The 27,676-nt window shown below is 40.3% G+C and overlaps 1 pseudogene; it reads right to left on the bottom strand.

Annotated features, from left to right (window-relative positions):
• LOC118829878 overlaps nt 1-24,580 on the bottom strand; it is a 120,607-nt pseudogene extending 96,027 nt beyond the window's left edge.
• Between the last annotated feature and the right edge of the window lie 3,096 nt (nt 24,581-27,676).

The following is a 27,676-nucleotide window of genomic DNA, read 5'->3' as shown; positions in this document are numbered from 1 at the left end:
GTGTATATTTATAGATATCTATGTACATATATATACCCATGTTTAATTGTACCCTTCTTTAGGGTAGTGGGGGAGGGAAAGGGAAAAAAATAAAGTAAAAAGTACGCAGCAGAGAACAAAAGAAAACCAACAATGAAGCAAAGGAAACCTGGGCAGCTTTGAAAACAACATGTGGAATTTATTATACAGGTTTTCTTGAAATGGAAATGTGTTGTTTTATATTGAATCCTCTCTTATGATCTGCCATGTACATGACAATTTTTTATTTTCTCATTTTGTATTTAAATTTAAAAATTAAAAATTTACAAATAAAATAGAAAAGAGAAAAATAAAAAAAAAAATTAAACAATTAATTTATTAAGTACTTTGTAGGAGGCCTTGGTGCAGATCGAAGAGCACTGGATTTGGTGTCAGAAAACTGGGTTCAAGTCCTGAATCTCCTACTTAGTAACAATCTACCTGTGGACAAGTCATTTCTTCTGTATCTTTATTTATAAAATGAAGGTATTCAGCTAGCTCTTAAGTCCATTTCAGGTCTAAAATTACAATCCTATGACATATTCTGTGCAGAGAAGGGGGCATGCTACACACCGGAGTAAACACAGAAGCCAATTATATTCAATTTGATTCAATTCAACATTTTTAAAGTAACCACTATGTGCCAGTTACTGTGTTAGACAAAATGAATATAGTCCCCACCATCATTCTACCAGGGGCAAACAACAGACACATAACAAAGGAAGCATAAAATAAAGACCAAAAAAATGTTGGTGTAAAACTATTGGTGTAACAACTGGGGCAGCAGGGGAGGGGGAGGAACAAGAAAGAAGAGGCCGTTGAAGAGAGTTAAGTGTTCCAAGAATCCTAGCTGAGGATGGAGAGCATTCCAGGCATGGGAGAGTATATGCAAAGGTGGGGGGGGGGGGGGGGCGGGCGGGCGCCTCAGGGATGGGGAGGGAGGAGATACAAGGTCTTGTTTTGGGAGTAACAAGCACTTTAGTTTGGCTGGAATGTAGAGTGCTTAAGGGAGAGGAATGTGCTATCAGCCTAGAAATACAAATCAGAGCTTCATTGCTAAGGCCTTTAAATGCCAAACAGAAGTTTACATTGTATCCTAGAGTCACTGGGGAGCTACTGAAGTTTCTTGTGCAGAGAGATGATGAGGTTAGATCCATGTTTGAGGAATGTCAATTTGGCAACTGTGTGGAGGATGGAATGGTGAAGGGATGAGGTACTGGAGGCAGGGAGACCAATTAGGAGGCTGTTACCATAATCTATCCAAAACCTGATGAGGGCTTGAACTAGAGTGGTAGTCATAAAGAGAAGTATATTTGAGAAAGGGAGAGTCAACAAGATTTGTCAAGTGAAGGGATTTGGGGGTGGGGGTGGGGGATTGAGAGAGAGTGAAGAGAGAAAGATGATTCCTAGGTTGTGAACCTGAGTCACCAGAAGGGTTATGGCGCCCTCAACAGAAATAGGATAGAAAGGAAGAAAAGTTAGGTTTGGGGGGAAAGTATGAGGTCTATTCTAGACGTATTGAGTTTGAGATGCCAATAGAACATCTAGCTAAAGATGTCCAGCAGGCAGCTGGAGACATGGGACTAGAGCTCACGAAAGAGATCATAAATGCAGAGCTTAGATGACCTCAAAGGTCATGTAGTCCAACCTCCACAAATCACAGATGAGGAAAAGGAGACCCAGAAAGGTGAAGTGTTTTGCTCAAGGAGAGATAGGGAAAGGGGAAGAGAACATGCATTTATTAAGTGCCTTCTTTGTGCTAGGTGCTTTGCAAAAGTTGATTCATTTTGATCCTCACATCAGCCCTGGAAGGAAAGTGTTATTACGATCCCCTTTTTACAACTGAGGAAACTGAGGTAGGCAGAGTAACTTGTCCAGGGTCACTCAGCTAGTAAATGTCTGAAGCAGACGTCTTCCTGACTCCTGACTTCCTGTGCTCTATCTGCGGGACCACCAGCTGTGATTGGTAGCAGAACCAAGATTCCAAGGGAGGTCTTGGAATTCAAACCAAATCCTCTTTGCCCCATGTCTCCCTGACCTACAGCTATGTTCCAACGGACTCCCCCCACCTTCAAATCTATTTCTTCTTGTTCAGTCTTCCATAGGACTGGAAAACATTCAACAAACATACCCTGCATAGAAACCTTTCATGTAGTTTTGGACAGCCAACAAGCTACCACATGGACTTCTCTGGGTTAAATGATCCAATCCTTGAAATTCTTTCCCCCAATACCTATTTTCCATTCCATTTATGTTACTTGGAAACCTTTCCAGTTTCCTTACATCTTTTCTTTCAAAAAAAAAAGTTTAAATTTTAAATTTTATTTTATTTTATTTTTGCAGGGGGGAAGGCAGGGCAATTGGGGTTAAGTGACTTGCCCAGGGTCACATAGCTAGTAAGTATGTCAATGTCTGAGGCCGGATTTGAACTCAGGTCCTCCTGACTCCAGGGCCGGTACTGTACTCACTATGCCACCTAGCTGCCCCTTTATTTTTTTAATTAACCAAAAAATTATTTCTATGTCTCTCACCTCCCATTCACCCCTTGAAAAAATAAGAAAAACAAACCCATTGTAACAAATATGCATAGTCAAGCAAAACAAAGCTACACTTTGGCCCAGTCTAGGAAAATATATGGGTCAATCTATACCCTGAATCCTTCACTTGTGGAAGGAAGTTGGGTAGCACATTTCATCATCAGCACTGTGGAATCGTGTTTGATCACTACATGGATCAGAATTCTCAAGTCACTCATAGCTTCAAATATTTTCTTAAGTATGATGGACAAAACCAGACCCAGTGCCCAAACAAAAGGTGATACTGAGGCAGAACAGCTGCCAGTGCCAGGCAAGTGCTTAGCATCCAGGGTAGAGTACAGTCAGTAACTCTGGAGGAGAGAGTGAGGCTGGTGACTTTACACAACTCTGCCTCACTTAAATTCAATTCATGCGAAAGACAAGACAGCACCATCCTCTTGAAGAACAAAAGGCTACCACCATCACTACCAACCACAAGGACGGATCCTAAAAGTGATCACTGGAGGGCAGTTGGGAAGCAGACAAAGTTAGTTGCAAAGCAGGTGCCTGAATTGTCAAAGAGACAGCTAACAGGTTGAAAGGACGGCTAGATGGCTCAGTGGATAGAGTGCTGGGCCTGGAGTCAGAAAGACCTGAGTTCAAATGTGATCTCAGATTCTTATTAGTTGTGTGGGCAAGTCATTTAACCCTGCTTGATTCAGTTTCCTCATCTGTTGAGAGAGAGAGAGAAAGAGAGAGAGAGAGAGAGAGAGAGAGAGAGAGAGAGAGAGAGAGAGAGAGACTCCAGTATCTTTGCCAAGAAAACTCCAAATCGGGTCATGAAGAGTTGGATTTGACTGAAATGACAGAATAATAGCAACAAAAAGAATGAAAAGTGCCTGGAATCTCTTGCTTGGCATAGGAAAGAGGTTCATGTCTGGATCTGATTAGATTCCTGAAAGCCAGAGGACAACACAAAGCTATAATTCAGAGGAATTTCAATTTAGGAGAGGGAGAAGAGCACCTCAAGGGAATGTTCCTAAGTCTCAGGTTCAAGAACACATGCATTAACTGAGGGGTCAAAAGCCGACAAAGAGCGGTGAAAACCAGCAACAAAGTCAAGATCAAATCAAGGACAATCTAGCTAGCACATTAACATTATATAACAGGCAACGGAGAGAGGTTAACAGTCATGGAAAATGACTTCAGTAAGAACTAAAGTGACTGCCTCTTTCTGAGGAAGAGTCAGGAAGAGAAAGGCTGGATACAGGTAGATTTGGGATTCATCTGCATAGAGATGATAGATGAACCCAAGGGAATTGTAAAGATAATGGAAGAGGGTCCAAGACAGAGCTATTGGGTACACCCATGTATAGCAGTTGGCACACGGATAAGCATCCACCAAAGGGAATTAGGGTAACAGGTAGGTAGATACCCAGGAGAAAACTGTATTATGAGGACGAAAGAAAGAGACAGGATTTAGGAGAGATTGTCCATTAGTACCAAAAACCACAGAGAAGTACAGAAGGTTAAAGACTGGGAAAAGTCCTTTGGTTTTAGGAATGAAGAGAACACTGGTGACCATGGACAGGTTGATTTCAATTTGATGGTAGGGAATAGAATTCCTAGTGGAAATCAGGTCTCAATAGGGTGAAAAGTAGGTGGCACAGGAGAAAATGGAAGCAGAGTGTAGCCAAGTTTTTTCTAGTAGTTTGGCTGAAGAAGACATGAGAGATATAGGATGATAATAGGGACAAATGAAAGCAGTTTTGTTTTTTTATTTTTTTAGGATGTTTCCCATATGGTCATGTTTATCGGCAACAGAGAAGGAGACAGTGGATTGAGATTAGAAAGAGGAAGGGGATGATTGAATAAATAATAATGGTAGTAGCTAACAGTTAGATGGCACTTGAAGGTTTGTAAAGTGCTTTGCATGATTTTATTTCATATGATGACTATTCTTTGGGTAGGTGTGATCATTATCCCCATTTTATAGATGAAGAAATTGAGGATAGAAATTAAGGGATCTGCCAAGTATCTGAGGCAGGATTCCACTCCAGATCTTGCAAACTCAAGGCTAGTATTTCATCCATTAAACTACTGAGATATGACAGTTGTAAGCATCTTTTCTCTTTCTTCTCCTTCTTTTCCTTCTTCTCTTCCTACTCTCTCTCCTTTTCTTCCTTCTTCACATCTCTAACACATTCTAATGAAAAACCAAACTGGCTAATGGCCAAACTGGAGTTTGAATTCTGAGCCACCTGGGTCACCTGAATTCTGCGGAGGAAACAGGACTGAAATGGCCCAAAGCAGTTCTTTTTATGGTCAATAGATGGCAGCACTACACCATAATTTGTATCCAGGTACGGTTCCTGGCAAGCAACCTACCGACACGTAGGATTGCAATGCTAGGTGGTGCTGTCGGTAGAGCATGGGTGCTGCAGTCAGGAAGTCCTGAGGTCAAATCCAGCCTCAGCCTAGCTGTCTCACCTGGGCAAGTCATTCAAACCCCGTTTGCTTCACTTTCCTCATCTATAAAAGGAAATGGCAAATCACTCTAGTCTTTTTGCCAAAACAAACAAACAAACAAACTCCAAATGGGTTCACAAGGAGTCAGACACGACTGAACACAAAGTTTTAATTCTATCTTAAGTACAAATCCAGGGGCCGCTATGGACCTCTCATCTCAGGTATTTAAGAAGATCTGAGACATTTATACACACAAGCACTAAGACATCACTAAGGCAAAGTAGAGGGACATCCTCTTTCCCTCTCTCATGTCCTGGCTCCTCAAGAGTCACATTGACGTTTTATGATTTCTTTTCCTTCTTAAGTTTTCTGTCGATACTCACTTTAGCAAGATTTTAGCTGTATATAAAATGTGAGGTGTAGAGTGAAGGACAGAGTCTGGATTTAGGACAAAACTTTAATTCTCATTTGAACAATAGAAGAGAGATGGTAACTGGAAAGACTGTGATGGGCAATTCATTTCTCGTCTCTTGGCTGCAGTTTCCATATTTGTAAAATGTTGGATTGGAAGAGATCAAGTCTCAAGATCTTTTAGCTCTAAATCTCATAATCCTATAGTGGATTCCACCTCTGTCTACTTCCTCTTCTGTGGAGAAGCCTTGTTTGGTCTCCAATCTGATTCAGAAGCCAGCCATTTGTCTTTGCTTCCTCCCTTCCTTCCTTCCTCACTCACTACCTCCCTGTCTCTTTCATTTTTTCTTTTCTTCCTTCCTTCCTTTCTTCCTTCCTTCCTTCCTTCCCTCCTTCCTCCTTTCCTTCCTTTCTTCCTTTCTTCCTTCCTTCCTTCCTTCCTTCCTTCCTTCCTTCCTTCCTTCCTTCCTTTCTTTGTGGTGGTAAGAAGGTTTCATTTATTATATTCTTGATGCAACATCTCAATGTTAGAATGATGAGCTAAATCTAGGAAGATTTTAATAGGGATAAATGTAAAGTCCTACATGAGTTTTTTTTTTAATTACCTACACAAGATGGAAGAGGCATAGTTAGATAAAAGTTCATATAAGAAAAGATCTTGGGGTTTCAATGGACTGCAAGCTCAGTTTGGGTCAATACATTGACTTCGACAGATCTGTGATCTCAATGAAGAAATAAACTGTCTTCTGTGGTGCAGAATCAAATTCATCTATGTCTTCTCATCTTGTACAATTTTAATTTAATTTTATTTCCTGTGCATATGCACAGGAAATACCTTGTGAGAAGAGAGCCTTTATAGTTGCATTTTGCTCTAACAAATCAAATGCCTTTCGAAAATTTGCATTTGGCATTTAGAATTTGATTTGTTAGAACAAAATGCATTGGCATTTGGAATTTGATTTGTTAGAACAAAATGCATTGGCATTTGGAATTTGATTTGTTAGAGCAAAATGCATTGGAATTTGAAGACACAAAGATGGACAGTGAAATCTTGTATTCTTTGCACCTTTCAGTCAGTTGTGTGACTCTAAAGACAGAGTCTGATATAGAATATCATTTATGAAAACCTACCCAGTCTTTTTTCATCTCTTCATCATGAATGCCCTCCATAGAGGGTAGCTAGGTGATGCAAAGGATAGGGCTCCCAATCTGGAGTCAGGAAGACGTGAGTTCCAAACCTGCTTCAGACACTTATTAGCTATGTGTCCTTTGGCAAGTCCTTCAACCTCCGTCTGCCTCAATTTCATCAATTCTAAAATGGGGGTCATAATAGCACCTACCTCCCAGGGTTGTTGCAAGAATCAAAGGAGATAATATTTGTAAAGTACTGGCACAGTGCGTGGCACGTAGTAGGCCCCTTCAGTTGTGTGCAACTCTTTGTGACCCCAATTGGGGTTTCCTTGGCAAAGATGTTGGAGTGGTTTGCTATTTCCTTCTCCAGGTCATTTTACAGATGAAGAAACTGAGGCAAACAGGGTAAATGACTTGTCCAGGGGCACACAGCTAGCAAGTGTCTGAGGCTGGCTTTGAACTCAGGAAGATGAGTCTTGCTGACTGCAGGCCTGGCACTTAATCTACTGTGCCACCTAGCAGCCCCCTGTAGGCCCTTTATAAATGCTTTTATATTTTCTTCTTTCCACAGATGTATGGATTGTTCTAAGAGATTTTGCAGGCATTAAAAAGTAGGCATACAGATCAGTATGTAGTAATGTCTCTGGGGAGGACAATAATAACATAATTATAATATAATATGATGTGATATGACATGATATGATATAATGTAATGTAATGTAATATAATAATGATATTTCTGATTTCCCCCATGCATTTGGTATTCTTCTGTCTCTTAAATGAAGGCTCTCAAAATTGTACAATTTCAAGATTTCTTAATTTCAATTCAATTAAACACCTATTAAATACTTATTTAGGCAAAAATTGTGCTAGGTGCTGGGAAGATACATAGTTTAGATATGACTTAGCCTTGGCTTTCACAGAATTTGCGTTCCATCAGAGGGATAAGAATGAATGAATGGATAAATGGATGAAAAAGAATTTTAAGTACTTACTATATGCAAAATACATGACACATACAACAAAAATACAAAAGAATACGTAAGGGCAAAGGGGCAGCTAGGTGGCACAGTGAATAGAGCACCAGCCTTGGAGTCAGGAGGACCTGAGTTCAAATTTGGCCTCAGACATTTGATACTTTTTAGCTGTGTGGCCTTGGGCAAGTCACTCAAACCTGACTGTCTCACCTCCCTCCTCAAAGGAAAAAAAAAGAATACATAAGGGCACAAGAAGGATGTAAAAAAATATTTAATGGTGCCATGGAGGACCCCCAAAAGTTAAGTCTCATCACTACTTGGGAGAATCACAGAAGTCCTTGAGGAGATAACATCTGAGCTGGAAGTCAAAGAATGGGTAGAATTCAATAAGTAAATAAGGGGAAAGGAGCATCCCTAAATAAGGAAATAGGGGGAGCAGAGGTGTAGAGATACTTCATAAATGGGGGACATTGAATAATCTATTTGGACTGCTAGTTCTCTAGGAGTGCGTCATCATTGCTTTTTAGCACTAGGCTTTCCAATGGTGCATGCATGAACTTTGGAATGATGCAATATCAGAAATAGTTATAGGATGCCTAAAATGTCCTTACACGGGGTGTAGGCTGATTTGAAAACGTCTTATAAAGACAGTGTGGTGTATCGGGAGGAGCACTGGACACAGGATGAGAGTCTGGATTTCGATCTTGACTTTGCTTCTTGTTGCCTGTGTGAGCTTGGTAATTTAGCTGCTCTGGGCCTTGCTTTCTTCATCTTAGCATTTGACTTCCTGTTATAAAATAACTTAGATATTATAGAGGCTTCACCCTTCAGAAATTGAAATTTCATCCCTTCTAGGTGGGAGGCAGTAGCTACAGGAGCCTGAGATATCACTGTTCCTCTGCCAAGAACCAGTTCTGTGCCATTTATAAATTTCAATGTTTATCCATTATCTATCATCATACTCCTTCTGTTCCACAACTTGCACCACTGTGCTAATGAGGCAATACAAGGAATGGAGATTTCAGTCAGTCAATAAGCATTTATTAAGTACATACTATGTGCCAGGCACTGTACTAAGGCTGGGGATACAAAGGAAGGCAAAAGACAGCCCCTTCTTCACAATCTAATGAAGGAGACAACATCAAAGCATTTTTCCCCTTTATTTTTTTTTGCTTTTTTTATTCAAACATGGCTAATGTGGAAATAAGTTTTGCATGACTTCGTATGTATAATGAGTATTGTATTTCTTGTCTTCTCAGTGGTGGGGAAGGGGCCAGAAGGAGGGACAGAATTTGGAACTGAAGATAAATATATTTATGTATTATATATTATATTATAACATATAACATATAACATATATATATATAGAATGTATTGGTTCATTTACAGGCAGCTAGGTAGCATCATGGATAGAGTGCCAGGCCTGAAGTCAGCAAGACTCATCTTCCAGAGTTTAAATCTGGCCTCAGACACTTCCTGGCTGTGTGACCCCAGGCAAGTCACTTAACTCTGTTTGCCTCAGTTCCTCATCTGTAAAAAATGAGTTGGAGAAGTAAATGGCAAAACCACTCTAGTATCTTTGCTAAGAAAACTCCAAATGGGGTCACAAAGAATTGGACATGACTGAAATGAGTGAAAAACAATAAATTGGTTTATTTTGGAAAAGCTGATTTTTAAATATTTATCGGTACAAGCCTAGAGGAAGAATACTAGCAATTGGGAGGATCAGGAGAGATGATGTCAAAGGGTTTGCCTGAGCTAAATCTTAAAGGAAGTAAGAGATTCTACAAGGCAAAGATGAGGAGGGAGCTTGTTCAGGCATGGAGGGATGACCAGTAAAATGGCACAAAGGCAAGTGCTGTATGCTGCATGTGGAATAGGAAGAAGACCAGTATGGCTGCTCTATAGAGTAAATGTAAATATTAGATAGATAGATAGATAGATAATAGAATGAAGGTGAATGATGTGTAATGAGCCTGGAAAGGTAGATTGGGTCCAAGCTGATATGAGCTTTAAAAGTCAGAGGAGTTTATAATTGATCCTAGAAGCAATAAGGAGCTATGCCTGGTAGTGGCTATCAGTACTCATTTGTCCGACAGAGCGGCACCTGGCAGACTACCCATTGAATGGAAGCAATTGCCAGTGGAGACGTCTGGAAAAAACAAACAAACAAAAAAATTATGAGTTCTCCAGAATAGGCTGGATGACCATTGTTGGATATGTTATAAATGGCCTTACCTTTGACTATGTTGGATTGCTTGGCCACAGAGGTGCAGCTTTAAGTCCTAGGATTCCTAAATAAATTGGATAAATGTCTGTTTTGGATAATTTAAGAATAACCAGGATGGGTTCCCTTGCCCTGAAAATACTTTCTCTACCCACATCCCCAAGTGGTAACATTCTACCACTAAAAATTCATTCCTTTAAATTAAATATTGCCCTTTTCAAGTTCCTACTAAAATGCTAAATCTCACTCCAATTAATCAGACAGAAATAGAAAGTTATGCATTTTATTCCACTTAAGAACAAACTAAGTAAAAAATTCAGGGGGCAGGGTGACATAGTGGATGGAGTTCTGGGTTTAGTCAAGAAGATCTGTGCTTGAGTCCTACTTATGATATTTAATTCTCTGTGGCTCAGGCAGTAACCTAGAATTATTCATATAACCTGACTTCAACAAAGCAGAATGGAGAAAAAGTAGCTCTGGGTTGAATGCTGCCTGTAGAACGTGATTCTTTATTGGTGGGGAAAATGGGAAGAAGATTGTGTATGACTGCATTGGAGACAGAATTGGTACAAGAGCTTTGGAGAGGAGAGGCATTCTTTGACCTGATGCCAGACTTTCTTTGGGACCCACCATTTGGACATTTGAACAGTCAAACAGACCAACAGGCAGACTTGGAAAAGCAAATACATAGGTAAGGTAGCTCCTCAATGAGTCCCTGGTTTCCAGCGATGGAAATGAGGCAGCTAGGTAGTGCAACGGATATCAGGTTGGACCTTGAGTTAGAAAGACCTAAATTCAAATCTGGCCTGATAAACTTATTAGTGATAGCTGTGTGACCCCAGGCAAGTTGCTTAGCTTCTATCTGCTTTAGTTTTCTCATCTGTAAAGTGGGAATGATAATAGAACCAACCCCAAATTGGGTCACAAAGAGTTGGACATAACTGAAAAAAAATGACTGAACAACAAGGAGACCTATCAGGTTGTTTTGAAGATAAAAGGAGATAAAGATATACCTCATTTTATTGTACTTGGCTTTATTGTGCTTTGCAGATATTGGTTTGGTTTTTTTTTAAACCAATTGAAGGTTTTTGGCAACCGCACATCAAGCAAGTCTATTGGAGCCATTTTTCCAACAACACATGCTCACATTGTGTCTTTGAGTCACATTTTAGTCATTTACAGAATATTTCACACTTTTTGATTATTATATGGTGAAATGTGATTAGTGATCTTTAATGTTATTATTGTGATTGTTTTAGTGCACCACAAACCATACCCACATAATATGGTAAACTTAAATGATAAATGTGCATGTTCTAACTGCTCCACCAATCAGCCATACCTCATCTCTCTCCCTCTCCCGAGGCCTCCTTATTCCCTAAGACACAACAATATTGAAGAATATTACATAAACTCAGTTGAAAAAGCAGTGGCAGGATTTGAAAGGATTGACTCCACTTTTGAAAGAAGTTTTACTGTAGGTAAAATGTTATCAAATGGAATTGCATACTACAGAGAAATCTTTTGTGAAAGGAAGAGTCAATCAATGTGGCAAACTTCATCATTGCCTGGTTTTAAGAATTTGCCACAGCCACCCCAACCTTCAGCAACCACCACCCTGATCAGTCAGCAGCCATCAACTTCGGGGCAAGGCCTTCCACCAAAAAAGGATTATGACTCACTGAAGTCTCAGATGGTGGTTAGTAATTTTTAGCAATAAAGTATTTTTAAAATTAATGTATGTACATTTTTTAGACATAATACTATTGCACACTTAACAGACTCCAGTATAGCATAAACGTAACTTTTATATACACCGGGAAACCAAAAAAATTGGTGTTACCTACTTTATTGAGATACTCCCTTTTTTACAGTGGTCTGGAACCTAATCTGTAATATCTCTGAGGTATGCTTGTAACTGTAAAGTTCTTTACACATCCTAAAGTGTAATGTAAATGCTATTATTACGATAATTATTCTGGCTTGCCACTCTAGAGATTTAGGGGAATTTCCTGGGGAGTAATATTGGTACCTCTTTTTTGGTTGAGCCAAGATCTCTTCTTGCTTCCATCAAAAGAGTTCATTCACTCTTGGGGATCTGTCTACAGAGTATCTATGTACTCTGCAGAACTTGCCCAATTTCTGCATGCTATTTGCTTGGATAAATTAGTTTATTTACAATTCACTATTATGATAGACTGTGGTATAACTTAAATTTGTTAGGAAGGGGCCTCGGTGATGAGTAGCCTTTCCCTTTAAGGGAAGCTAGTGGCTTTTGTACCTAAAAATCATGCCTTTGTATCAGCAATATTTGGGAGGTCTCTGCACTCCAAACTCTGGTCTAGTACCCCTTTTCTTTCTTTAAATATTTCATTTTTTCCCCAAATAAATGTTAAAGCAATTTTTAACATTTTTTAAAAAGTTCTGAGTTCCAAATCTACCCCTCTCTCCTACCTGAGAGGGTAAGCAATCCAATATAGATTATACTTATTAAGTCATGTGCAGTCATATTAGTCATTTTGTGGTAGAACAAAGCATTCAGTCTTGTGGTCCCTTCTCCTGCTCCCCTCAAAGCCAGAATCTCATTCTCCCTTGGAAAGAGTAGACAAGATTCCAGAGACGTACATCCATATCTTCCTTCAAGCGATATATACATTCAGATATCCCATGTGAGTATACAAAACCTATATTAGTCATAGATGGATCACCATCTCTAAGTGACAAAAATCATATATCTTTCACATATTTACATAATACATATTTGCTATAAAAGGGGCTTTTTTCTCATAAAATGGTTGGGTAAAAAGAACTTTTCATATATGAGTATTTTTATAGTTTAAAGAGAGTGGGGAGCTAACATTTTTTCTAGAAAAGAAGGGCCCGTCCATCTCACCAAGTACTGTTTTGGTTGGGTAATGCTAACAAACATAATTCTGGTTGTATTCCAGTAAATAGGAACCCTGGGCAATTTGCATCCCCTTTACTTCCCTCTCTCTCTCTCTCTCTCTCTCTCTCTCTCTCTCTCTCCCTCTCTCTCTCTCTCTCTGTCTCACTCTCTCTCTGTCTCTCTGTTTCTCTGTCTCTCTGTCTCTCTGTGTCTCTCTGTCTCTCTGTCTCTGTCTCTCTCTCTTTCTGTCTCTGTCTCTGTCTCTCTCTCTCTCTCTCTCTGTGTGTATGTGTGTCTCTCTCTCCCCCCGTAGTAAGTACATCTATCCACCCACACAACTCCACCCAACACCCCAAGCCCTAGCTTTCCTGTCATTTCTGATGATGCTCAGCCCAGGAATGATATTGTAAATTGGAGAAAAAACACCTAAGAGGCCATAACAGTCACAAACAATCGAAAGAGATAATGAGTACAAAACTAGAAATGAACAATGGCATGCCCACTTTACAGTGGCCAAGAGACCTCTCCTGCTGTTTGTGTTTCTGTGCTAGGGAAGGTCCTATTCTTGGCTTCTTTGTTTTGTCTCAAGACTAAATGCTTAGAAACCATCCTGTTCAAATGATGCCTTGGTCCTAGGTGTGGGGATAGGACAAAGATAGAAGGCAGGGTTACCAAGGGGTGATGGTGGAGATGGGTCAGAGGTCCAGTAGTTTAGATTTCAATTTGCTCTTCCCTTAAACCTCCAGGCGATACCCTTTAGAGAGATGAAACCATCCTGTGCATGTGACCTGGACATCTCACTGTTCTGCCCCTCCAGGGTTCTGAAAAAGGAGAAGCATAAATGCCCAGGGAGGCTAGAAAGTGGAGAATGAAAGAGGAAGAGAGGTGTGTGTTGTTCCCACTCTGTGTTCATATGTGACCTTCACATTTCCAGCTCTAGTACTAAATGTAACTTTTAAGATGCCCCACAGGGGTCACGTGTCTTCTTTGGGGGTTTTCTGGGGAAAATTATAGCCTGGGAGCAAGTGGAGGTGGGTGTAGAGTTAGATAAAAATAACCACATCAGGAGAAAGTCTCCCCCACCTTCCCACAAAAGACTGAAGACCACTTACATTACAAGTCTGAGACACAGCATCTCAGAGGGGAAGAGAGAAAGCCTTGGAGGCATTAGGCATAGCTCCCCACTAAAATCAGCCCCAGGGAAGTTTGGGGACCCATTCAACAAACCCCTCATCCAGAAAACTGGCATGGTGGAAAAAGCATGAGACTTGAAGTCTGAAGACTTCTGTTGCAAAAAAGATTCCAACCTTTACTATGGTGACACTGGAAAAAATCACCTAACCTCTGGGTCTTCCCTATTTCCCAGAGTTTTTATGAGGAAAGCACTTCCTAAACTTTGAAGTGCTGTTAGTTATTGTTGTTTAAGGAGTTGATAACCACGGAAAGAGGAGAGAGATTGTGTAGAATGCTCACAGAATCATAAATTAACAACTGGAAGATGCCTTTCAGATTTATTTAAATTTATTTTTTTATTTTTATTTAAATTTATTTGCTTTTATATCATTTTAATTTATGAATTTATCCAAAGATATGCTGGTAAGTATTTAACAACTGGCTTTCCTAGAGATAAATGCAGGTATCACATACTTTTCATTTTAATCTGCATTCTCTTCATTACTTTCTTAATACTAGATAACCAACAAAACAGTAAGTCAAGTCTTGATTTTTGTTAAGGTTTGTTGATTTCTGAGGTGAAAATGCTCCCACAGAAAATTTAATAATGAGGGCAGAAGGCAGTATGCGCTGACTCCAGCCCATCCCCTTCCTTTTCCTTCACTACCCGAGAGCGCCCATTACAACAAAGAGGGGGAAAAACCAGTTCACCTACCAACACATCAGTGTAATCTGACAGTATATGCAAATATTCCACACCCACGGCCTCTAGCCCCTGCAAAGACAGGGAGGTACATTTCTTTGGGAACAAGACGGATCATTTGAATTACACAGCATTCAGTTTCATTTTCCCCCCATTTATAATGTTGTGATCATTGCCAACATAGTTTTACTTGTTCTGCTTATTTTAGTCTACATCTTTTCATATAAGTCTTCCAATTCTTCTCAGAATTCTTCATATTCATCATTTCTTTGGCATAGAAATAATTCCCTTCCATTCATGTACCACAATTTGTTTAGCCATTCCTTAATTAATAGGAATTAATGTTTCAAGTTTTTTGCTACCACAAGAGAAATATCCAGGAATATTCTGATGCATGTGAAAAAGTTTCTCTCTTTGACCCCATTGGGGTATCCAAGAGTAGAGTCTCTGAGTCAAAGAATATGGAAATTGTAATCATTTAAAAAATTGTAATTCCAAATTCCTTTGCAGAATCAACTCTCATTTAAATAAGGAATGTTTCACTTACGTAACTGTTTTTAGAGATTATGTCATGACAGGAAGGATCCAAGTGCATTTTGGGAAATTTTTTCAATCCTATAACTCCCACCTAGGAAAACTGGGAAAATGTATGCCTAGTACCTGCTCAATATGCTGAGACTCACCTCTAATTCCCTATCCTGCCAACTTGTAAACTCATAATTCACAAAATTTGGGGACTACTTCGGAAAGTCAAAGAAAAAAAAGATAAATATATCAACAGAGCTTTTTTTTTTTTTAAATTAAAGGACCTACCAATGGGTAGCTCTTTTCCAAAGGTCTGTAAAGTATTATAAACAGGGATCCCAGCAGGCATTTCCTGTCTTTCCCTGCAGTGACTCTTCCTACAGTTCTTCCTAGGTCCCAGTAGAGGGTATCAGATCCTAATCTCAGTCACAATGAAACCCTCTGGTGGGAGGCAGGAGGCCTCTGCAGAAAGTAAAGCTTCTAGGGTATCATTGTTGGGCAGGGACAGAGTTCTTCCGGAATCATAGGTCTAGTGATGCAGCACCAGCAGCAGAAACCTCCTCTCATTAAGGCTATTCTCCTGCACTACTTTCTAAATCTCTCACCTCAGAAAAAGCTTATGTAAGAAAAAGGAACCATGCCACTGTGTCTCCGAAAGACATCTAGTCACCAACATCATGTTCGGACAGCTGGGGGAATGTGCTCTGAACAAGTAAGCACTCCTCACTGACTCAAACAACCCAATATCTGCCAAATTGGTCACAGGATCATAATACCATTGAAGCAGTTAGATGAAGCAGTGGATAGAACACTGGGCTTGGAATCAGGAAGACATCTTCATGAGTTCAAATTGGGAAAGTCACTTATCCCTGTTTGCCTCAGTTTCCTCATCTGTAAAATGAGCTGGAGAAGAAAATGACAAACCACTCCAGTATCTTTGCCAAGAAAACCCCAAAATGGGGTAATGGAGAGTCAGACATGACTGAAACAACCGAACACAACAACATAGCAATGTAGGGATGGATGAGACTTCAGAGATCGTCTAGTTCAGCCCACTGATTTTACAGACGAGGAAACTGAAGCTCAGAAATATTAAGTTATTTGCTCAAAGTCACATAGGTAGTGACAGAGCGACGATTTCAACCACTAAAAATGGAAAACTGACCAGTAGGTTCTCCTTGGAGAGACAAATAAAAGAGGTGGCAAAATTGATTTTGCTGAGCATATGAAGACATCAAGAAATATTTCATGGGGAATTTGATCATCTTGTGTTGCAGTGTTCATGATAAGTATTGGCAAAAAGACCATTATTAAAATAATTAAAGCTTATGCACCATTAGCTGCAAAGGATGAGAGAGTAAGGAAATTTAAGAACTCTCCTCAAGGCAGTGACCAAGCATGATTCCAGAGGACTTATGATCAACGCGCCTGTGAAAGAGAGGTGATGGATTGAAGGAACAGAATGAGACAAATATTTTTGGATACGGGCAATGCAGGGATTTGTTACAAAGCTTTTGTTTTTCTTTTTCTTTTTGATGGGGCCAAGGGAGAGAAAATGAATTTTTGTTAATTAAAAAATAAAATGAAGAAATTATAGGAAAGATTTATAAGACTCTCTCTAGACTTTGATGCTTGGTTGTTGTTCACCTTTTGTTTTCTCAAAGGGGACCAATGACATCATAAGGTGAAGTTTTGATTTCCATGTGAATTGGATTCAAGTGAGGCAGAATTGCCCAAAGTTGTCAGCCTCACTCTCTCTTTCAGAGTCATCGAAGTGCAGTGGTAAGACAAAAGTCAAGATGACTGGCCATGGCCTGGGATGCAGTAGATTACCTTGGTGTCTTAGATGTCTGACCAAGCTCTAAGCACTCCACAGTGCCTTCTTGCTTCAGCCACCTTTGAAGGACTGGGAACAAATTGTTCTCATACCCATTCTGCTGGGGGAAATTTTCAAATGCTTAGGGTAGACATCCCCCTAACTCACCATTGGGTTTGAGGTCTGTCGGTTACCTGGGATAACTGGGCATTTGGTGTATACAGAACTTTTAGGGAGGACCGGCACATCTGGTATGAGGGCTTGCCAAGCCTTTTTCAGGGCTGCTCATCTACCTTTGGTGCCCACCTTTCACTCAACTCTCACCTGTGGCTCCAAGAAGCTGTACCATGCTCAACAGCCACACCCTGGTAAAATCTGGGCTGACAGATACTTATGATGTCTTTGCAAAGGTGAGCATAGGGGAGGACGTTGAAAAATGGGGGGACCTTGGTGTGGTGCTATGTACCTTCAATTTCTGCTACTTCAAGAAGCTGAATAGTGGACAACTTGAGCTTGGAAGTTCTCAGCTGCAATCAGATATATTAGCACTCAGTATGGTGAGGCATGGGGTGTACAGGGTCACCAGGCTGAATAAGAAGGGGAGAACTGGTCCAGGTCAGAAAGGAAGCTAGGAAATAATTCATTGCCCATCAATATCGAGAATGGGCCCTTGGGTGGCTGCTGCATACGTAGGGCAAGATAGGGAGACATTTTTTTTTCTAAATGGTAAAATACATGGTTTAGCCATAAGAAAGGAGCGAGGCCCCAAACTCATACAAAATATAGAAGCCACACCACACACCTATATGTCATGCTCTCTTTCTTCAAAAAAAGAATCAGGGCAGGTCAGATGTGATAAACACCAAATAGCGTCACAAAGTAGGAAATTGATTATATGTTAACAGACAGGAAATAATACTGTACTGATGTAGGAGTTATTCCTGAATCAGCTAGCTTGCTGTCTGTGTACAGTCAGACCGCTAACTTTTTAGAGCAAGCATCAAAATTAATAACAAACTGGAATTATAAAAATAACTAGATGACATGGCATGCAGTTAAAGCAACTCCAGCCTGACCTACTTAACCAAGTTAGTGATTTGGGAAATGGGTGGAGGAAAGGTACGGTAGGAGCAACATCTACTGAGGTCCCTGCCACATAGGCTGGGCTAGTTTTTCCCTAAAAGGCCAGGAATCCATCCTTAGGACTTGATTGGCTCGGAGGACTAGGTGTTGAGTTATTAACAATGCATCTAGGCATCTAGAGCATTAAAAAATAAAAAACAAAAAACCAATCTAGCCCTCGGGGAGTTGGGCCCCTCAGACTTGACAGATGTCCCACTTTTGTACAAATCAACACACCCTCTGACTCAACATGCCCTTCTGACTAGATGTATTTCAGTATGAGATGGAGGTAGTGGCTACATCTACCTGAAGTAACTCTGTGTCATTAATGAGCATCCTTTCTCTCCCATGATTAACTTCACTTAGGTCGTTTCTGCTGTTGTTGCTAGACTTTCTATGAGTATCATTTCATTCCAGTCCTGAGACTGGAAACCACTAGAGTAGCCTGAGTCAGGCCTTGTCCAGCACAGAAAGATATGAACACCGATTATTAAAAAAAAATTTCTAAAGACATTTACTGAATGTAAATCAATTCTCATAACGAGAAGACCAAACTTAGCTTAGAAATTGCCTCAGCCAGCAAACACTTTATCTCCTTGCCAAGTGGAGAGATATGGCAGCCAAGGGTAACATGGGTTTCGAATTTAAACTTGTTTGTAAAACTTTATGGAGAAGGATGATGGATGATTATGAGCACTATCGCCTCATAAAAGGGTAAGGAACAATTGAGGGGAAAACAAGTATAAAGAAAACTTGGCAAGAGACCAGTGAAGCAAAATCATTCCTCTGGTATTTAAGGATGAAATTGGAAAAGGGATAAAAAGAAAAATGGAAAAACCCCATAAAGCTTTTTATAACAAATTCTTTTTGCCATCAAGGTCAGCAGAGCCACCAAATGTGACCTCTGACATTATTCTCCTGGATATGCACAGAAAGGCATCTAAAGATCAGCATAGTGCCTGGCACATGGAAGGTTCCTAATGAATGCTTATGGACTGGCTGAGTGAGTAGGAAAGTGGGCTGGATTGCTTTGGGAAAAATGCATGGCTTTAAATATGCTTGTCCTGAAACAAAAGCCCTCTTTATTAACACCAGTATTATAATATAATCATAATATGATATAAATTATAATTATAATGACAGTATCGCATGGTCCTCTGTGCCATGGGACGTTATAATCTCCAAAGAACTAAAGTTGAAGAGATTATCTAAGAGGCAATGGAGAAATCCATGGTGGTTGTGGGCAATGACACAAAAAGGATGGGAAAGATGACTCCTAAGTCCAAGGTCTGGGGTTCAAATCCCACCTCCCATGATTAATACTTGTGTAATGTTCAGTCATTTTTCAGTTGTGTCCGACTCTTCATGTTCCTATTGGGGATTTTCCTGGCAAAGATACTGGAGTGGTTTGCCATTTCCTTCTCCAGTTCATTTTACAGGTAAAGAAACTGAGGCAGACAGGGTTAAGTGACATGCCCAGAGTTACACAGCTAGGAGGTATTTGAGGCCAGATGAGTCTTTCTTGACTCTAGGCCTGACACTCTTTCTACTGTGCTACCTAGCTGTCCTATAACTAGGGGTGTGTTGGTAAAAAATGACTATGTAGGACATGAATGGGGCAAAGGAGAGATCCAGACAGGATGCTCTAAGAAAATTTGAGAAGGAGATATAATTTTCAGATGATATGATCAGGGAAAGTTTCATAGCAGAATTGGTGCCAGAGCTGGGCATGAAGAGAAGGATTTCAGCAGACAGAGATAAGGCAGGAATACACTCCAGATATGGGGACCAAATAGCCTAAGCAAATATATGAAGGTGGTTCAAGGCAAAATGAGATCGAGGGATAGCCAGAGGTCCAGAGTATACAAAGGGGAGTGGTGCAAAATGAGGCTGGAAAAGCCAGGCTAAGAAAACTTTATTTTGTCTGTTAGGTAATAGGGACTCGCTGAAGATTTTTGAGTCAGGCAGTGGATGTGGTCAGACCCATGCATTAGGGATATTATTTTGGTAGCTGTGCAAATGACGAATAAGAGAGGGGAGAGATTAGAGGCCTGCCAGGAAGCTATTGGTAGCAGTGGGAGGAGAGAAGAGGGATTAGAAGCTAGAGTTCAACCACATCTAAAGTTATGATTTTATAACTGTTCAGAAATGAATAATATTCTTCAATTTAATAAAACACAAGCAAACGGAAAGAATCACAGAATATCAGAGTTAGAAGAAACCTTAGAATAGACTTAGTCAAACTCTTTCATTTACTTATAGCTGCCCCTCTGAGCTAATCTCTCAGTTTACACTAGCATTTATAGGTTGAGAGCAACTGCTACTCCCAGGTTTTAGGGTACATTGTCAGTCTGCACTCCAGAACTGTAGCTCATGAGCCCCTATCGGTGGGTATCCCAACAATAGTCATCCAGTAGGCAAATTAGCTCAAACTAAAAGCATTTGTTAACATGATGTGTTAAAAACAATAGCTATAAAATATCCTCCCATAAAGTCTAGAGTATAATCTCCCACAAATATGCACAGTGTCTTTGGGAAAAGTGGGCTCAAACTTAGAATACAGTAGACTGGAAGAACCCATGGAAGGAATATATATGCCCAAGACAACTCATTCCTCCCACACTGTTGGGTGTCAATGTTCCTTTCTTTTTTCACAGATGTCTCACAGTGCTTCACGAGTATATAACATTTCCATGAGTATATAACATCTTCATGAGTATATGACATCTCTACTAGGCAAATAGCTTAATTGAGCTCTGAGTTTGCTTTTCTGCACAGGTCAGCTCCCTGCCAGGACTAGTTCTCACCTAAATCCAGAGTCATGTCTTTTTGCTGCCAGAGGGACCCTGATCCTTGAGTTAGCCTACAGTCACTGCATGTGTCTAACTGTACAGAATATGTTTCTACTACTTGCTGGTTATGGAGTCACCAGCTGGTAACCAGCTAATAACTGGGGCTGGGGGGGGCGGGGTTGGAGCAGGGAGTGGGAAGGAGCTGAAGGAATGACCTCCCCATCAAGAGTAATTCCTTCTCAAAGTCTGGATTCTTCCTCAATTGTTGCATCCTGCCTGGACTAGACAGGTGGGCCCAGCTTTATAAGGGCCATTGGGCTATGCCCAATTTCCATCTAGTCAATGCTATCACCTTTCTTCATTCAATCAAGGGAAATAACCCCACCCTTCTAAAGGGATGATAGGGCTAGACAGTCTGTTTGCTACCTTGTGATTTCTGCCAAGGAGACACTTTCATAAAGAGATGACAAAATATTAACATGTTTTTGCACTTCATTAACATATTAATGACTCAGTACTTCTGTTAACTGCCCCTTATTTTCTGTTATTTACATACCCACCTTTTACTTACAGATGAGTAAACTGAAACTCAGAGAGCATTTTGTACATGATCATACAGCTAGTATGGCATAGTTGGAACCTGAATCCAGGGATTCTAATTCCATGTCCAATGTTCTTTGTACTATACCATGATGCCTCTTCCGGTAGATCAGAAGGAATTCCATTCTCCAGTGGATATTTCTGAAAAGTTTCCTTCTTTTCATGTGATTTCATAGCATTGTTACTTCTCTTAAAAACATAGGGGCAGCTAAGTGGAACAGTGGATAGAGCACCAGCCCTGGGATCAGAAGAACTGGAGTTCAAATCCTGCCACATACAGTCACTAGCTTGTGCAAGTCACTTAACACTGATTGTCTCAAAAAAAAAATACACACACACAAGTATATAAAATTTGTACCTTATTTATCAAATCTTAACACTCCTATGAGATGGTAAATTCCTAAGTTTACACAGTGAGCTTAATATAAACACACAGAGCTTACTTAATAAATGCCTGTTGCTTTCCTGCCTCATACAGGAGCTCTTAACCTTTTTTGTGCTAGAGACCCCCTCAGGCAGTCTGATGAAGCCTAAAGACCCCTTCTCAGAATAATGTTTTTAAATGCATAAACTAAAATACCTAGGGTTACAAAGGAGTCCATTTATATGGAAAGAAAGTTGGAATTTTTTCCCCATCCAAATCCACTGACTCCAGGTTAAGAACTCCTGTCCTAAGGGCAGGAAGGGTGTCTTACTTGCCCGTGCATCTCTCCCAGGGCCTAGCACAACTCACCACAACTTAATCCCTTAATAGAGTGGAGAATGATTGATTAATTAAGCGTCAGTCCAATAAAAAACATAATTAGCAACTGTTGGGTTTTAAGACCTTTTTAACAATGGAGGAAGCAAATGCTTCCTCGGAGTCCTGCTTTACTTTACCCTGGTCTGGCCACCTCTTGGGTATTGTATTCAGTTCTGGACACCAGAAGAAAGTCTGATAAACCAAAGAATGTCCAGGAGAGAGTCACAAGAGTGTTGAAGGGCGTTGACTTCTTACCATATGAGAACTGGCTGAGGGAAGTGGGTATGTTTAGCCTGGAGGAAAGAATTATTTGGGGTCAAAGGGTTGGGGAGCGGGAGTGTAGAGAGGGGAAAACATCATCGCTATCTTGAAGAACTTGAAAGGCAATCTCACGTAGAAGACGTTAGATTTTTTCTGTTTGGCTCCAGAGGGTAGAATTTGGAAGAATTGGTGGAAGTTACAACAGAGCAGATTTAGTCTTGATGTCAGGAAAAACCTTCTAACAATTAAATGCTCTTCAAAAGGGAAACAGCAAAGCTGCCTTGGGAAATATCTGGTTCCCCAAAATAGGTGGTTTCAAGCGAAGGGGATGGACAGACACTTCTTGGATGTGTAACAGGTCTTCTGGCAAGTTTTAGACTGACTGTCTTGCAAGGAAGCGTAAGTCCCTAAAGATGCTGGTAGTTGCATTTCTTCTCAGAGAAGAGGATAACATGAAATCAAGACCAATGGGTGGGGTTTCCCTACTCCTATATTGGGAGTTTTAAAGATCTCTTGAGAGAGAGAGAGGTGAGACAACACTCAGAAAAAGAGAAGGTGGCAGGGAGCAGTACAACATGGGCTGCAGCTCTGGTGACATTCGTCCTCCTCCTGGCACACTAGAAAGAGAAAAACTACAGTGAGAAGGCATATGTACAATTCTGGAGTTTGTTTTTTTAATTTCTGTAACTTGCTCAATGGGCTAGAGCCCCGAGGAAAAAAACATTGGCAGTTCCACTTTTTCTTAAAATAGATATGACTGACACCATATCTATGCACCTATTTCTAGGCACATTCTTTTATTTTCTTCAAAGAGGCATCTGATGGACCTAATCTTATGTTTAATAAACACTTGTGGTTGCTGTGAGGTAGTGAGATAGTGCAATGGATAGAGAGCTGGGTTTGGAGCCAGGAAGACCTGAGTTCAAATCCAACCTCAGACACTAGCTGTGTGACCCTGGGCAAGTCACCTAATCTGTCTGCCTCAGTTTCCTCATCTGTAAAATAAGGATAATAACAGTAGCTATTAGGACCAAATGCAATAATGTCTATAGAGTACTTCACAAATCTTAGACCACTATATGACTCTCAGATATAATAATTGTTAACATTTATATTGTTAATACATCTTGGTGGTAAAATTATCTTAAAATATCATTATAGCTAGCATTCATGTAGTACTTCAAGATGTGAAATACTTACTGTTGCTACTTTAGTCGTTCAATTCTTTTCAGCCATGTCTAACCCTTTGTGACAACATTTGAGGTTTTCTTGGCAAAGATACTGGAGTAGTTTGCCATTTCCTTCTCCAGCTCATTTCACAGATAAGGAAACTGAGGCAAATGGGGCTAAGTGAATTGCCCAGGGTCACGCAGCTAGTAAGTGTCTGAGGCGAGATTTGAACCCAGATCTTCTTGACTATAGGCCCAGTGCTCTATCCACTGCACTACATATCATCTGATATAAATCTTAAGTCCAGATGACATAGTCACTTTCTACTCATTGAACTTCTCTACAGGCTTTTCCCCAGTTGTCAGTGTCCATAAGAAATGAGGCCAAGAATGGCTTCTTCATCACCAAATGGGTGTTGCCTCAGTCACACTGGGACCTTTTAAAGACTAAGCTTAAAAAGATCTCCCACTGCATCCTGGGTGATCACTAGTCATCCTGATCTATATCTTGCCACTGGACCTAGATGGCTCCAGAGGAAAGAGTGAGGCTGGTGACTTTGCACAGGCCTCCCTCACTTAAATCCAATTCACTTGCATGCCGTGGCATCACCTCCCTGATCTCACGGTCCTCTTCCAGAGTGAAGGACAAACAGCTATGTCCATAGTATGTAAGCTGCAGTTTACATCCAAGGGAAGCTGTCTAAACTTGGTTCTTCCTGTCCTGTTGACCTACGTATTATTTTCCTTGTTTGGTGAAATAGGATTAAAACAAAAAGCTCTGTGGCTGTTAGCTATGCAGGAATAAGCCTAGGCACAGAGAGTGATGGTCCTGAGGGAAGCTAGGCTTTTCTTAGGCCTTTGTTTGTGATTTATGAGCTATTGTACCACCTGAATCCAGGGAATGCTGTTTGCTCCAATTCTGGCATCTATCCTGCTTTTCAGAGAGGACCCCCAGGGGCTTACATACTCACAGGCCACACTTACGTCCACACAGTTGTCCACAAGGACAACTGCTGAAGGTCCAAACCCAATCTGCACCATGCCAACTGGTGGCTATGTACAATGGGCCAAAGTCACCAGGCAATCTGATACAATTCCATTACTGAGAGACCTCCAGCTAATTCCTTTTGTCCTCTGCCAAGACTTTCTCTATTACGACATTGTCCCTCTTCTGACTTAGTGCCAGCTGTTCAAACCTAGTTTGATCCCTCCAATTGATTGTGTTCCTCCCAAAGTTACTTTGCCTTTATTTTATTTTTATTTATCTGTGTTCAGGTTGTTCTCCCTTACCCCTACCAATAGAATATAAACTTCTTGAAGGCAGGAGTGGGTTCTTTTTTTCTTTTTTTTTTGGGGGGTGGCGGCATTTCCATTACTCTGCACAGTGCCAGGCACACAGTAGGCACTTCAATAAATTATTGCTGAATGAGTGAATGAAGAGCTGAAGTGGTATTGAGGAAATCATGGAATCATGGAATACCAGGGTTGGAAGGGACCTCAGAGAACATCTAGACCAACCCATGCAAAAAAAGGAAACCCTCTAAAACACTTCTGTAATCACAAGGGGGTCACAACAGGTTGGGTTCCTAGCCTGATGAGGTTGATTTCAAAGGCTCCAAGTCCATAGTAATTCTGCCTTTAGGAATATAGTTGTGAAACACATGAAAGGATCATGAGAATTGGAGAGAGAAGACCCTTTAACAATGGGCTAGGCTAGTGGTTGAAATACCAGCCCTGCACTAGGAAAGATTACTCTCCCTTTACATGTCTCCCAGAGCATCCCTCAAGCCACAAATAAAGGGACATAATGAAATTATAGTAGTAGCAGCAGAAGTAGTAGTAGTGGTAGTAATAGTAGTAGTAGTAATGGTCAGAGTAGTTGTAGTAGTAGTTAGTCAGTTAATAATAGTAGTAGTAGTAAGGCAGCTAAGTGAGACCGTGGAAAGAATGCCAGGCCTGGAATCAGGAAGACTTATCGTCTTGAGTTAAAATCTGGCTTCAAATACTTATTAGCTATGAGACCCTGTTCAAGTCACTTCACCCTGTTTGCCTCAATTCCTGTAAAATGAGTTGGAGAAGAAAATGGCAAACTACTCCAGCATCCTTGCCAAGAAAATCCTAAATGGGGCCACGAAGAGGCAGATAGGACTGAAAAGAACTGAACAACTAAGGAGGTAGTAGTAGTAGATATTTCACATGTTAAAGCACTACACGAATGCTAGCTAAAATGATCTTTTTAAATAAGTCTGAAACAACTGAAAATGTGATAATGGTATCCTGTTCTGGTTCTTTTTCCTACCCAGTGAACACAAAAGTTTAATTTACCTAAGAAAGCCAAGTAAATGAGAGGCTCATCATAGGTTAGACTTACTATTTCAGATGTGAAATATTTGCCACTACTACTTTAGTTGTTCAGTTCTGTTTAGTCTTTTGGTTTCCTTGGCTTCCTTCAAGACAATGCTCAAAGCCTCTTGCTGCAGCAGGCCTCCTTGGATCCCACAAGCTGCTAATACCTTCCCTTTCAAATGATCTTCCATTTTCTATGTATGTATTTTTTATGTGCCTAGTTAGTAATGTTCTCCCCCATTAGAGCATATATTCCTTGAGGACGGGGGCTATTTTACTTTTCTATTTGTGTCTCTAGTGCCTTGCCTATAGCAAATGTTGAATTAAATATTTCATTCATTCATGTATTCATTCATTCATAGTAATTGGCACATAGTAGGTACTTAATAAATGCTTTTTGATTGAGATTCCTTCCAGTTGAGATCCTGTTATTCTGAGTTGCTGAGAAAAAGTATTGGTGGGGGAAAAGGGGAGGGAAGACTCAGAAAGAAGTTCAGAAATACATGAATAAAATCAGTTTTCCGAGAAGCCTAAATACCTAAAATAGAAGAATGTGGTTTTTGGAAAAGAAAGTCACATATCATCAAGCATTAAAGCAGTAATTTGCAACCTTTTAGAGTATGAGACTCCCTTTTTACTGGGAAGAAGTATGGAGGACCTCCCCCAAGATAGTATTTGTATTAGTGGTTATTGTTGGTCAGTTGCTTTACAGTCATGTCCAGCTCCTTGTGACCCCATTTGGGGTGTTCTTGGCAAAGATATTGGAGCCATTTGCCTTTTCCTTCTCCAGCTCATTTTATAGATGAGGAACCAAGGCAAACAGAATTAAGTGACTTGGTCAGGGTCACACAGCTAATAAGTGTCTGAAGCCAGATTTGAACTCAGGAAGATGAGTCTTCCTGACTTCCAAACCTGGTGCTCCATCCACTGCATCACCTAGCTGCCCAGAAGAACAGCATGTTTGAGGGGGAAAGACAATTAAATCAGTCTTAGACACTTTTCAAATGTAAATTATTATTATCACTGCAAATATCCATCGAGAAAAAACATCATGACAAAAACACACTATGAATTCAGTTCATACTTCCAAAACACATTTGTACTTTACTATTCATAGAAGCATTTGGAGACACTTGAAAAACATTAAATCCTTGTAGAGATTGTTAAACCAGTCTCTTTTGAGTAATTGTGCCTCTCACTGAGGCGGCCTTAAAGTTCTAGGATTTGATGCAACTGTTATGTTTTCAGGAGCACCTGAAACACCTCACCATCTAGAGAAAATCTCTTTTCCATCTGGAACATAGGAAGATATCTTCCATGATGGTTCAATGGAAAGAGGTCTTGAAATCTTGGAATCAGGAGGGACCAGAGTTTGAATCCTGCCTCTGACGCTACTTGTGTAACTTAACAAATCACTTTAGTGCTCTGAACCTTGATTTCCCCATCTGTAAAATGGTCATAATAAAGGCTGTGGCCCCTATTTACTTCCACTAGAGCTTTGGTGAAGTGTGAGAAACAGTTTGTAAACATTAAGGCACTACGTAAGTGTCAGTTATTACGACAGTGATGAACACCTTTGGTGACCATGCATTGCTATTTTCTTTCTTGTTTTATGCGAATTATTACAGGTTCATTATCTCCCTTATCAAGAGAGAATGATCATATATTGGATTTCGTGCCATCTTGGGGAGGGAGGGGGGGGGAGGGGGGAAAGAAAATCTGGAACTCAAAATTATGTAGAACCGAGTGTTGTAAACTAAAAAGAAAAAAAAGAGAGAGAATGATCTTACA

The sequence above is a fragment of the Trichosurus vulpecula genome, chromosome 8 (assembly GCF_011100635.1).
Source record: "Trichosurus vulpecula isolate mTriVul1 chromosome 8, mTriVul1.pri, whole genome shotgun sequence".
NCBI lineage: Eukaryota > Metazoa > Chordata > Mammalia > Diprotodontia > Phalangeridae > Trichosurus > Trichosurus vulpecula.
Note: the sequence above shows the minus strand (reverse complement) of the source record. Positions and strands in the feature narration are given on the sequence as shown.